This window comes from Parasteatoda tepidariorum, chromosome 1 (genome assembly GCF_043381705.1).
Source record: "Parasteatoda tepidariorum isolate YZ-2023 chromosome 1, CAS_Ptep_4.0, whole genome shotgun sequence".
Taxonomy (NCBI): Eukaryota; Metazoa; Arthropoda; class Arachnida; order Araneae; family Theridiidae; genus Parasteatoda; species Parasteatoda tepidariorum.
This window is the reverse complement of record NC_092204.1, coordinates 24,937,086-24,948,775: the sequence shown is the minus strand read 5'-3', so window position 1 is coordinate 24,948,775 and position 11,690 is coordinate 24,937,086. Positions and strand designations below refer to the sequence as shown.

At 28.4% G+C, this 11,690-nt stretch overlaps 1 long non-coding RNA gene across 2 annotated transcripts in view; it reads right to left on the bottom strand.

Annotated features, from left to right (window-relative positions):
• The window catches only part of LOC107446807 (uncharacterized), a 23,547-nt gene extending 15,657 nt beyond the window's left edge, over positions 1 to 7,890 (bottom strand). The window contains exons 1-3 of one of the 2 annotated variants that reach the window (XR_011636169.1): positions 7,598 to 7,890; positions 6,508 to 6,522; positions 1,024 to 1,071 (exon numbers count right to left, since the gene is read on the bottom strand). This is a non-coding gene — a long non-coding RNA (uncharacterized lncRNA). The remainder of the gene's footprint in view (positions 1 to 1,023; positions 1,072 to 6,507; positions 6,523 to 7,597) is intronic. The other variant, XR_006226852.2, reaches the window with a different exon arrangement.
• Positions 7,891 to 11,690: the final 3,800 nt, after the last annotated feature.

Here is an 11,690-nt window from a genome sequence, read left to right as displayed (position 1 = left end):
ATATATATATATAGCATTTATTTATCAAACTAATAATATAAATCTAAACTCAGCACCATTAAAATCGAATTTAAAAATTTCGATCTTTCTTATGTTTAAACCATGTTAAAGAGGTGAGATTTTTCAAGTGAAAGTTTATTTGTTAAAAATTTCACAAGCTTTTGATGCATCTCGATCTCAAGAATCGAGGTTAAAAAGTTAAACTTAGTATTACATAAGAAATATCTTTCAGGGTGAAAAGTATTCAAATAAGAAAATAATAATAATTTCTCGGGAGTTTTCATATAAAGCTACAAACACAAGGCAATTCGTTTAGACTCGAGTTTATTAACATTGATTAATTTAAATGGACGAAAATATTTCATAGTAAAAATAATTGATATTTTTTCAGTATTTCGATACAAAGAGGAGAATTTTAAGCAGGTTTGGCTGAATTCAAACCTACATAATAAAACATTTCTTTTGACGGAAGAGAACATTCGATAACGGAAATGATAATAATATTGCGAAGTTTCTAGTTAAAAAAACTAACTCAAGGCGGATCAGACAAACTTAAGTTTGCCTTCACAAAATATTAAAATGCATGGATGGAAGTATTCAATCTAAGAAATAGTGAGTTTTCGATACGCAGAGGAAAATTGACTGGAGGATTGCATAAACTTAGAGTTATATAATAAAGTCCCTTAAAAATACCTTCTATTCCTAAGAAGGATAAGAATGTTTATTAGAGTATAGTTAATAATAATTTCTCTAGTGTTAAATATAAAGGTTAAAGCTAAGTTTACCTTTACGTGAGTTTATTATGTAAAGGTAAACTTATATTTACTTAATAAAGTCCCTTAAAAATACCTTACATTCCTAAGATGGATAATAATACTGTTTTTGAGAAAATTGTTAACAATAATTTCTGTTTTTCTAAATATATATTTTAATACACCAGGCAAATAGTTAAAACGACAATAGATGTACGTTTTAGTAATCTGTAATTTTTTCAAACGTAATTAAAGTTATTTTATTACATACCAGTTGCAGGGGGTAAACCCACTTCACTTAAGCTGTGTAACACTTGAACTAAAAAAGAGCAATTAAAATCAAATATTAACTAGTTAAGAGTGTTTACTAATATAATATTTAACTATTGATTATTAAAATTATTCTTTTGAATTCTTTTAACTCAGGAAATATAAAAAAAATTAAGTAAAAGTTTTATATTTGCTTTATTTATGTTAAGATATATTTATACATTATCATAATATATGCTTAACGTTTAGACAAACACAGAATAAAATATAAATGTTGCAAGGAAGTCTTCTAAATATGAAACTAACATGTCTAAATTAGTGTCTAAACTTTTTAACGATATTTCTCGCTTATATTAAACTTTTTAATAGTATTTTAATTAACAGTTCGTTAGTTTAAATATGTTGTGTTGGTAAACTAGTAATTGATTTAAGCTAATTTTTAAATCCTGTAATATTCAACTAATTTTTTCAAAAAAAATCATTTATGTAAATTAACATATTTCTTAAAGAAATAATATGTAGATATATATTTTTAAAATTGACATGAGGTAAAAAAATACAATATGTGAATTGAAAGTTTAAAGACCCATAAACAACAAGGAACATTACTGATTAATTTTTCAAGTTACACTGATTTAAATCATAACTAAAATCAACTGAATAAAATAACTAATTTAAATTCAAATATATCTTTACAGTAATTTTCGATTTAATCTTACAAACAAATAAAACACTTATTAAAGTTATAAGTAACAAAAATTTTGACTTTTCGCGGGAATAAAATATTTATTCTGAATAAAGTATTTTTGCATGTGGGTGATTCTCACGAAATATGACAATTGGCAGTCCTTTGCTCCAAGATCTAATACTATACTACTGAAAGAGCGCTTTAAATTCTTTTATAAATTTCATTGCTGTTAGCATTTTAAAATGACTTTGAAATATTATTGGCTATTTCGTATATTTAAAAAAAATAACTGAATATCCAAACGTCATTTTCCTGGTATGTCACAAACAATATTTCCAATAATAACTAGCTTCAAAACTTCCATACATTTTACAATATCTATTTTTTTTTATCTCAACCGTTGTAAGCACTTCTAGAATATATGCAGAGGGTAAAAACTTTGTTGAAAGAAAGATTTTCCGTCAATAATTTGTTTGTCACATGAAAATCATTTTCCTGGCCATTTTTGTTTAGTAATTTATAGTTGAAATAGATAGCTCCTACAATCAATTAGGTTACAGTTAGTAGGTTAAGAGATTGTTTAGAATACCATCCTATCAGAACATGTCTTAATGCAGCAATAGGGAGCCAACTTTCTGAGTCAAAATGTATTTCAAAAAATTTAAAAGGTGAGTAGGTTTTTAAGTTGTCATTTTCCTGTCTTCTTGAAATCATTACTAACGTAAACTATTTAGATCTACCTTAGTTATTTCATGAAATCCTGTTGTTTTCTGGGGAAAGTGAACGTCTTAGGCCGAAACGTTAAATTAAAGTAAAATTAAATGCTGCAAAACGGCAAATTGTCATTATTCTGGCTGTCATTTTCCTGGATTATAAATGCCAGGAAAATGACATTTTTAAAAAAAATTTTAAACACTATAATGTAAAGAGGGAAAGCAAATATTTACTTAATATCCAGTTTATGAAAGATTGTAATATGCTCGTATGTAAGTAAAGTTATTTATTTAATGATTGATTATTATTCACAATTTTCTTCTGTACATACCAACAGCAAAAATATTTTTGATTCTTTCTACAGTGGATAAAGGAACTAAATTAAACAATTCATGGTCCATCTAACGCAAAGGTGTTAGGTTATTTTTTTCAGAACACAGATAGTTAAAATATAAATGATAAGCTAAAAATATCACTGTACAATTTATTTCTGCCATAGTCTTTAAACTCTGCTTGGTTGTATAAATTAACGAATGTAATAAAGTTGTTAAATAAAATGATTTGAAATATGATACATTTAAATAATATTATAAAAAAAATTCCGATGCAAATTATTCTAAAATTAATTTTACTAGGTGATTTTAAACCATGGAGCCTGAACATAGTCGAGGAAAAATAATTTGAGAAAAATAACGAGAAGCTGAGATGAAGTGGTATAGGAGAATTAAACTTTATAGAGGGCTCCTTGAAAAAGAAAAACCTACATGAAATTCATGGTATGTTCAATAGAAAAAGAAAAGGGTTGTAAAGCCATTTAGAAAGTAGAGTTAAAGAGAGAAAAGTAATACTGATAGAACATATGAGGCATATTGCCAGAATAAAGCATCAATTTCAGTTCACCAGTAAATTAAAATAAAAACTTTCCACGTAATCAACTTTAATTTACATTGATTTCAGTGCAAACTACATCATGTGCATCAGAACCACAAGTAGTACACTCTGGAGCTTCAAGGACACAATTTATGGTAGTCGCAGGAGTATTATATCAAACACCAGCGGAAAGGACTACGAATTCTTCATTTTCAACTCTATCAGAATCTCTACGAAATTGCTCATGTGCTATTCACAAATAAACAAAATTTTAAGCAATGTTCCTTAGGAAGAATACTGCAACGAAATATATTTCATTAGTGATTCGTTCCAATTACAATATAGAAATAAAACAAATTTTTATGTTTTAAATTTCTGAATTTTTTTTTTTTTGTATTTCCTCTAATTTTGTCCAATGTATAATCCGGACATTTTACAGAATCGGGCCATGGAAAGAGTGCACCGAAAAGGGTTGAGGCGGGTGTAAAACGTTCTGCTGAAGAAAAAGTGTAGCTTTTGGTGGTTACATACCAAACAGTTTTTTTTTTTAATTTCCTATGAGCTGCACAATCAGTCTTCCCGATGAGCAGGCCTATTGCGTTCTCCAGAAGTGGTATCCACTCTTTTAGGACCACCACAATGGNCACAGATAGTTAAAATATAAATGATAAGCTAAAAATATCACTGTGCAATTTATTTCTGCCATAGTCTTCAAACTCTGCTTGGTTGTATAAATTAAAGAATGTAATAAAGTTGTTAAGTAAAATGATTTGAAATATGATACATTTAAATAATATTATAAAAAAAAATTCCGATGCAAATTATTCTAAAATTAATTTTACTAGGTGATTTTAAACCATGGAGCCTGAACATAGTCGAGGAAAAATAATTTGAGAAAAATAACGAGAAGCTGAGATGAAGTGGTATGGAAGAATTAAACTTTATAGAGGGCTCCTTGAGAAAGAAAAACCTACATGATATTCATGGTATGTTCAATGGAAAAAGAAAAGAGTTGTAAAGCCATTCGGAAAGTTGAGTTAAAGAGAGAAAAGTAATACTGATAGAACATATGAGACATATTGCCAGAATAAAGCATCAATTTCAGTTCTCCCAGTAAATTAAAATAAAAACTTTCCACGTGATCAATTTTAATTTACATTGATATCAGTGAAAACTACATCATCAAATATGCATCAGAACCACAAGTAGTACACTCTGGAGCTTCAAGGACACAATTTACGGCACTCGCAGGAGTATTATATCAAACACCAGCGGAAAGGACTACAAATTCTTCATTTTCAACTCTATCAGGATCTCTACGAAATTACTAATGTGCTATTTGGTCACAGATAAGAAAAATTTTAAGTAATGTTCCTCAGGGAGAATGCTGCAACGAAATATATTTCATTAGGGATTCGTTCCAATTACAATATAGAACTAAAACAAATTTTTATGTTTTAAATTTTTAAAATTTTTTTTTTGTATTTCCTCTAATTTTGTCCAATGTTTAATCCTGACATTTGACAGAATCGGGCCATGGAAAGGGTGCACAGAAAAGTGTTGAGGCTGGTGTAAAACGCTCTGCTGAAAAAGAAGTTTAGCTTTTGGTGGAGACATACCAAATAGTTTTTTATTTTATTTCCTATGAGCTGCACGATCAGTCTTCCCGACGAGCAGGACTATTGCGTTCTCCAGAAGTGGTATCCACTCTTTCAGGACCACCACAATGGGTGAGATAACGTTGGCCATGTTAATTTGGACGTCTGGTTTCTGCCACACTAGATGGTAGCACCGAGACTCTATTTGGATGCTAAAGTGCACTAGGAATTCAATTTTGCCGGAAATGCCAAGAGCCAATAGGCACTCCAGGGATCTTTTACATGCCGCATAATCATACGACATGGCCGCTGAGGATTTTCTGCATCTCAAAAATCTGGTGTCTGGGCCTGGGATCGAACCCGCAGACTTGGGCGCAAAAGGCGGACTACAAACCTACTGCGCCACCCAGCCACCTACATACGAATTATGAAAACTTTCATTTCTGCTGTTGAAAAAGAATGTAATTTAATAATTGAAGACGTTAAGTAACAGTGTATAAGTATAGCAACAGTGTATAAACTCATTAAAGTAAAAAAGGGGCCTCTGAATGTGCACGAAGTCTTCTAGAAAAAAGATTTTGACTATCCTCTTCTTTCGTAAAATGAGCTGTAACTGCCAGTATTAAATGTGACTTTCACATTGGTTAGCTCAACTACTCAAATTTTGTACCACAGTATCAACTCTTCATTTTAATATTGAATCATATTCAACTGAGCATGAATCTATTAAAGGTGCTTTTGAGACAATTAAAGTTAATAGTTCAGTGGCTATTCAATTCGAAGATGAATGGTTTCTAGGTGACTGAGCTGATTTTTAATTTAAAGTAAAACCTATTTTAAATGCTGAAATCATAAAAATTACTGAGATTATCATTTTCATTGTACGAGAAGTTCTTGAAGTCGTTCATAAAGATATTAAAGTTAATTTTATAATTCGTGCTGGCAAACAGATTATCTAATCACTTCAAGTGGCCCTGGAAAAAAAACTGTGTCAAAATGTCTTTGAATATTACCATTTCAAAAATGTCTGCTCCTTACCCAATATCTTAAAGGCCTTTTGCTTCCTCTGAAGATTAATGAAATTTTACAACTTATTTTGCTTTGTTTTAATTGTTTCTTTGAAAACTAAAGTGTAGTAAAATTAAAAACTATTTCATGGTGTGTGTGTTACTCTCTAACCTTTACTCTACTTAACTCATTTACTCAAATTGTTCACGGTAATTATTTTTGAAATTTATTTCTATAAAAAGTTAAAGTTAACTTCCGAACTTTGTCTTTTTTGAGTTTCTTAAATTCAGTTATTTAAAATGACTATTTTCTTAACTTCTATGCCAATACATTGCTTTCCTGGATTTCTAGACATCTTCCTGGCATTCAAAATTTATTGAATTTCTATTTTTTTTTCTAGAGCAAATGGCAGTGAACTTAACAGCTGTCTGAAAGATATTGATAAATGCAACTAAATAAATATACAAAAAAAAATTTATTATTTTGAAGAAGTTTTTTTCTCGAATTGTCATGTTTCCCAAGAATCACCCATATACTCGAATGAAACATGATTTAAGGAAATTAAAAATAACGAAATAATCAATATGAACTCAACTGTTTTACATACTTTCAGCAAACGTAGCTACAAAAAAGAAGTTTTCATTAATTAACAAAACCCAACTTTATTTAAAACTTATACTATTAACTTAACTATTAATAAAACTTTAAAATAATTAAATTCATAATTTTGATTCACAAATACTAAATTCATTACTCGAATATGTTCTTGAATATTCCCCCCAAAAACATTTTTCAAAAGGTATACGACAGTGCTTTACACACAGTTGAACAATAAATTAAAGTTATTCTATTTTTTTCTGTAACTAAAATAACTAAATTCAGTACTATTTATGAATTTAAGCAAATACACAGACGAAAAATGCTCCCATTTAATAGTTTAGTGAATGATGAATTGAATGATTATGAACTAAGGAAATTTTCTCATTTATTTTTTAATTTCTGGTAATGATAGTACTGTAATAATTTTTTGCTTGATTCTATTCCTGCTAAATTAATCTTTTTTAATTTCATTGACCAACAGACATTAAACAGACATTTTGAGAAAACAAGGACTATAACATCAAAAAGATCTCAAAGATACTAGAAAAATTATGTCGTAGATTAAATTTAAAGATACATACACCAATTATATCCAAATATTCTTATAACTAAATAGCAAAGAATTAAAATTTCATTTGAGTATTAGTACATATAAGAAAAATGCTAAATCCTTACGCAATGTTATCATAAAAATTGAAGACCTCCATTGTAAAAAGGGATAATTGAAAGCAACTAGCGTATTTAAAAGCACTTAAAACTACTGTTCAGCTTAATTTTTGACAAGAAATTTCGCAGTTGAAAATTCGCAATGGTAAAAATATTTTTTTAAATTTAGAAATTCAAATCTCAAATATATGGTTTAGCATTTTTTACATTTAATTTCGTTTTTTCGAACACACAACGTCTGTCGGTATCCTATGATAGAAAAATTAAATTATTTAAATAAAATAGGTTCTTTGGACAGGATGTCAAATTTTTCTTCTTGATTTTAATTTTTATTCAAACAACATGTATTAGAAATATCAAATATATTTTTATGCAGTTTCCTAATAAACTCAAAAGTTAGTTGAAATAGTAAAGGAATGTATAATTCTTACCAGAAATAGCTAATGTAGCAAAAATGAAAAACAAGAAAATAGCGATTCGTGAGTTCATCTTGAAGTTGTGAATTGAAGTCAATAAGAAAGTGTGAAATCAAAAGGAACAGAGCTAAATTCGATTTGATATCTCTTATTTTTATATCAACTGATCAAACTTATTTTTCTAAATAAACATATATTTTTTCAGTTTTAAATAAGATAAATATTGATCAATAATAAACTGTTCATGCGACGATTTATTATTTCCAGGTTAATTTGATATAAACCATGTACACATACGTTATGAGAGGAGCATTTATGCTTCGTACTGTCAATAAAAAGTTATTCAATTCGATGAAACCTTTAACTTGTAAGAATGTCAGAATTTTCAACATTAAAGTAAAGTCATATTTTGACATAAAAGTTTTAATATAGGCTACAAAATATTGAAAAAATCTTTAGATACTTATCGTAAAAAATGATTTTGAAATGTTATCAAAGCATTTAATTATTTCTACCTTCAAGTGCCTTTTTATCGATGTATTGTTTATCAAACTTCAAGCATAAACGTTGTTGTTTTTTAATTTAAGAACTATCTCGCATGTATTGATAAATTTTGATTCGTTGAATATATTCAGTAATGTTTAGTATTAGTAGTTTCCAAATTATTAAACAAATAACAAAAAATACACGAAACTTTTCCGATTAATTAAATAATGGAAATTTAATAATTTGATAAATATTTTTTATTTAATATTCAATACTGTTTTCTAGCATTTTAATTTAAAATGTTTAATTATGGAATTTAAAATAAAACCATTTGATATAAAACAGATGATACTTTTAGAGCAGAAAATTTGCCAGACACCATGAATACCAATAAATTAGATGTACATATACTTTTTTAATAAGTATTAAGAATTAAAAGTGAAAAATAAATATTAAAATGAGAAGAATATTTATAATGAAATGATTAAAAAACTACTGATCATTATTCGCTATTGTAATATTGTGTTTGCAATAATACAAATTTGTAAAAGAATATTACAATGGTCATACACAAAACAATATAACTATAATTTAATCGTGAAAACAAATTATGCATAAATTATTCAATAAATGTAACAAAATAATATAACGTGTGTTAACACCATTCTAAATATATTTAAAAAAATATTGATTCAATGAATATAACACCAGGTAGACTTCGGACGTAAAGTTCGATGCAAAAGGTAAACATATTTTATAATTTTTATTAAAACAAACATTCTGTACTTTTTTTCATAAATGGTTAAAATTTTAATGACTTAATAAAAAATATGCAAGACTTATTTTCGAAAGAGATAACAACCTGAGAAATGAAAAACAAAATTATTCAGGGTGTTCCGTTTAGTTTCTTTTTGCGCACTGTACATACATACATTTATCTACTTCATATTTATACGTTGAAGCTGGAAATGTTTGAGCGCAATTTGTAATGGAATAAAAAATAATATTTAATTTTTTGCCTATCTCCACATAAATAAAGCTGACAACAACTATTTGTTTTTTATTCATTAACTTAATACAGCAGAAACATTAAAATCAATATGCTCTTTTACGCAATTTCACCTCACAAGGTAGTAGAGATTGTTATTTATAGTGAATTTAATAGTTAAGCTAAAAGTATTGTGTTTCATATGTCTTCGTTTGGAAAGTTCACTGAAAGTTCATTGACAGTTCACTGCCTCACAAGGGAACTGAAAATAGAAAGAAAAATAATAAAAATTTAACGTATCAACAATTTAGATTAAAGGAACATTAAACAATTGAATTTGTTTAAATAAACAATAAACTTATGAACAATAAACATTTTAAACAAAATATTAATTTGAAACAATAAATTAAAAAGAACATATAATGAATGATAATTCATGTAAATTCTTTCCTCCTAATATGATTTGTAATATCCTTGCTTGAAAATATGAACTGCTGTAAAATGTCATTGTTGTAAGATTTTCTTAAGCGTATACTCCATTGCTAGGAACGAATAATTTATCCTAATATTTAAAGAATAAGAAAAAAAAATAAGTTGAAGAATTTTAATTACTGAAAAACTAAGGAATTTTAAAAACTAACTTTCTAGGAAATAGATTTACTGCTCTTTCTCCGAATTTCTGTAGAATAACTCTAGCATAAATAATTTTTTTGATTATTTGATTTATAACAAGCTAAAGGCTAACTGCCTTACCTAGTAAGTAAGGCAGTTAGCCAAGATTCGAGGAAAGGCAAGTACTGACTTTAAAATAACCGAATATACCAGCCACGTTTGACACTCGACGCTGTCAACGATCAGTTTGTTGACTCAAATATATACTCTAATAGTATGCTGGGTTTTTGCAGTTGGAAAAAGAACAATTCGACTTGAATAACTTTTGATCTAATGATCAGATTTTAGCTTACTGGGATTGAAGTATGATGGTTTTAAATGTGACCTCAATTATGCTAATTAATTAATTCAGACGATATTTTAAGTTACTAAGTCAAGCAAAAAACGTACTGTCTATGAATAAACTCTCAAAATATGAGATGCAGACACAGTCTGGGAAATACAGTTTCAATAGTTTAGTCAAGAGAGTTGTTCAAATTTTCGCTAATTTAAATTTTCGCGTATCAAGGGAATTTTTGAAGCGACTAAAAATTTTGAGACTCACATTTTTAAAATGCGATTAACCAAAGAAACATCGGTCAAAAAAATATTTTTTAAACATATGTATTATATCTTATTATTTTATTTAATACTAATCGAAAAATTATGAATAGTTAGGAACACAAATTTTTACATAATTTTAAAGAAAGTAATTTTAAAAACGAAATACAGTATTTGACCACAATCGATGGAATAATACCTGAGAAATTAAATTTTAAATATACGATTTGCTTAAAATTAGATTTCTAAGAAGCTATTATTCCAATTTTGTATTTTGAAGAACGATTTTTCAACTGTTCGCAGTAAAACTTCTCGAGGCATTTATCATGGTGCTTGCTCGCATTTGAAATCCATCCCCCATCTTATCCATTACCAAGTAAATCTCCGATCCAATTTTAGTTCCAATATAGGTTCAAATATCTTGTGTATCTGACATGTGTCTGGAATGTGATATATTCTTGTGATATCACAATTGGTATTACATATTTCCTACCTTTTAAAATAACTTTAATTACTTAAACTTATTTTAAAAGGTAGGAAATGTGTAATGCAAATTGTGGCATCACAATTCTGTTAAAATTTCCTCCATCTAGACTTATCCGGGTCACTTTGTTTAATTTTCCTGTGTAGAGATAATGTGCTACTTACAACCATGGTTCAGTAAAATAGTATTTGTTAATTGTCATTATTTTTGTTATTGAGACTATTCAGTTCGAAAAACATTTTCATCTTGTCACAGCTATAAAATAATGTGTGGTTTTGACAATTAGATTACCACTCCACCATATCTTCTTCAGCACAACAACAATTAGATATGGATCTGCAGCTAGATATCAATTCATTCGCTACGTTCGAGAAAGGAATCTCTTTGATACAATATAAAGAACGAATATTCCAAGTATTTTCAGCTCCCTAAAACGTTTGTCAGGGTGCTTATTGAAACTCGCTAAAAAGTGATTCCGAACAGAAAGTTGGTTTCATCGGATTGCAGAATTCACAATTGACAATTTTATTTTATTTTATTACCATCGTTGAACAGCTAATCCAACTTTAAGTTTAAGGCTGCTAATGTTCAAATCCATAGTTTTGTAATTTTGAACATAATCTAGAAAACAGGAGATCTCCTGGATCAAGCATTGAGAAGAAGTTTGTTTTTGTGAAGGACTTTTAGATGGATCTAAACTGTACATGGAGAGAAAAATTATGAAAACCTCCATGGTTATCTGAAAGTAGGGGAAATCTAACCCATGATTCATTTACCACTGTGGATATTTTACGTCAGCAATGTGTTGATGCAAACTGGGTGTGGAGCAGCTTCGACCAGCCATCGCTGTGCTTCGAACCCAGTTTATCTCCTTCGGAGGAGACGCTCTATTCCACTAACCACCACGACTCGCAATTGAAAGCTTGTCATAACTCGAC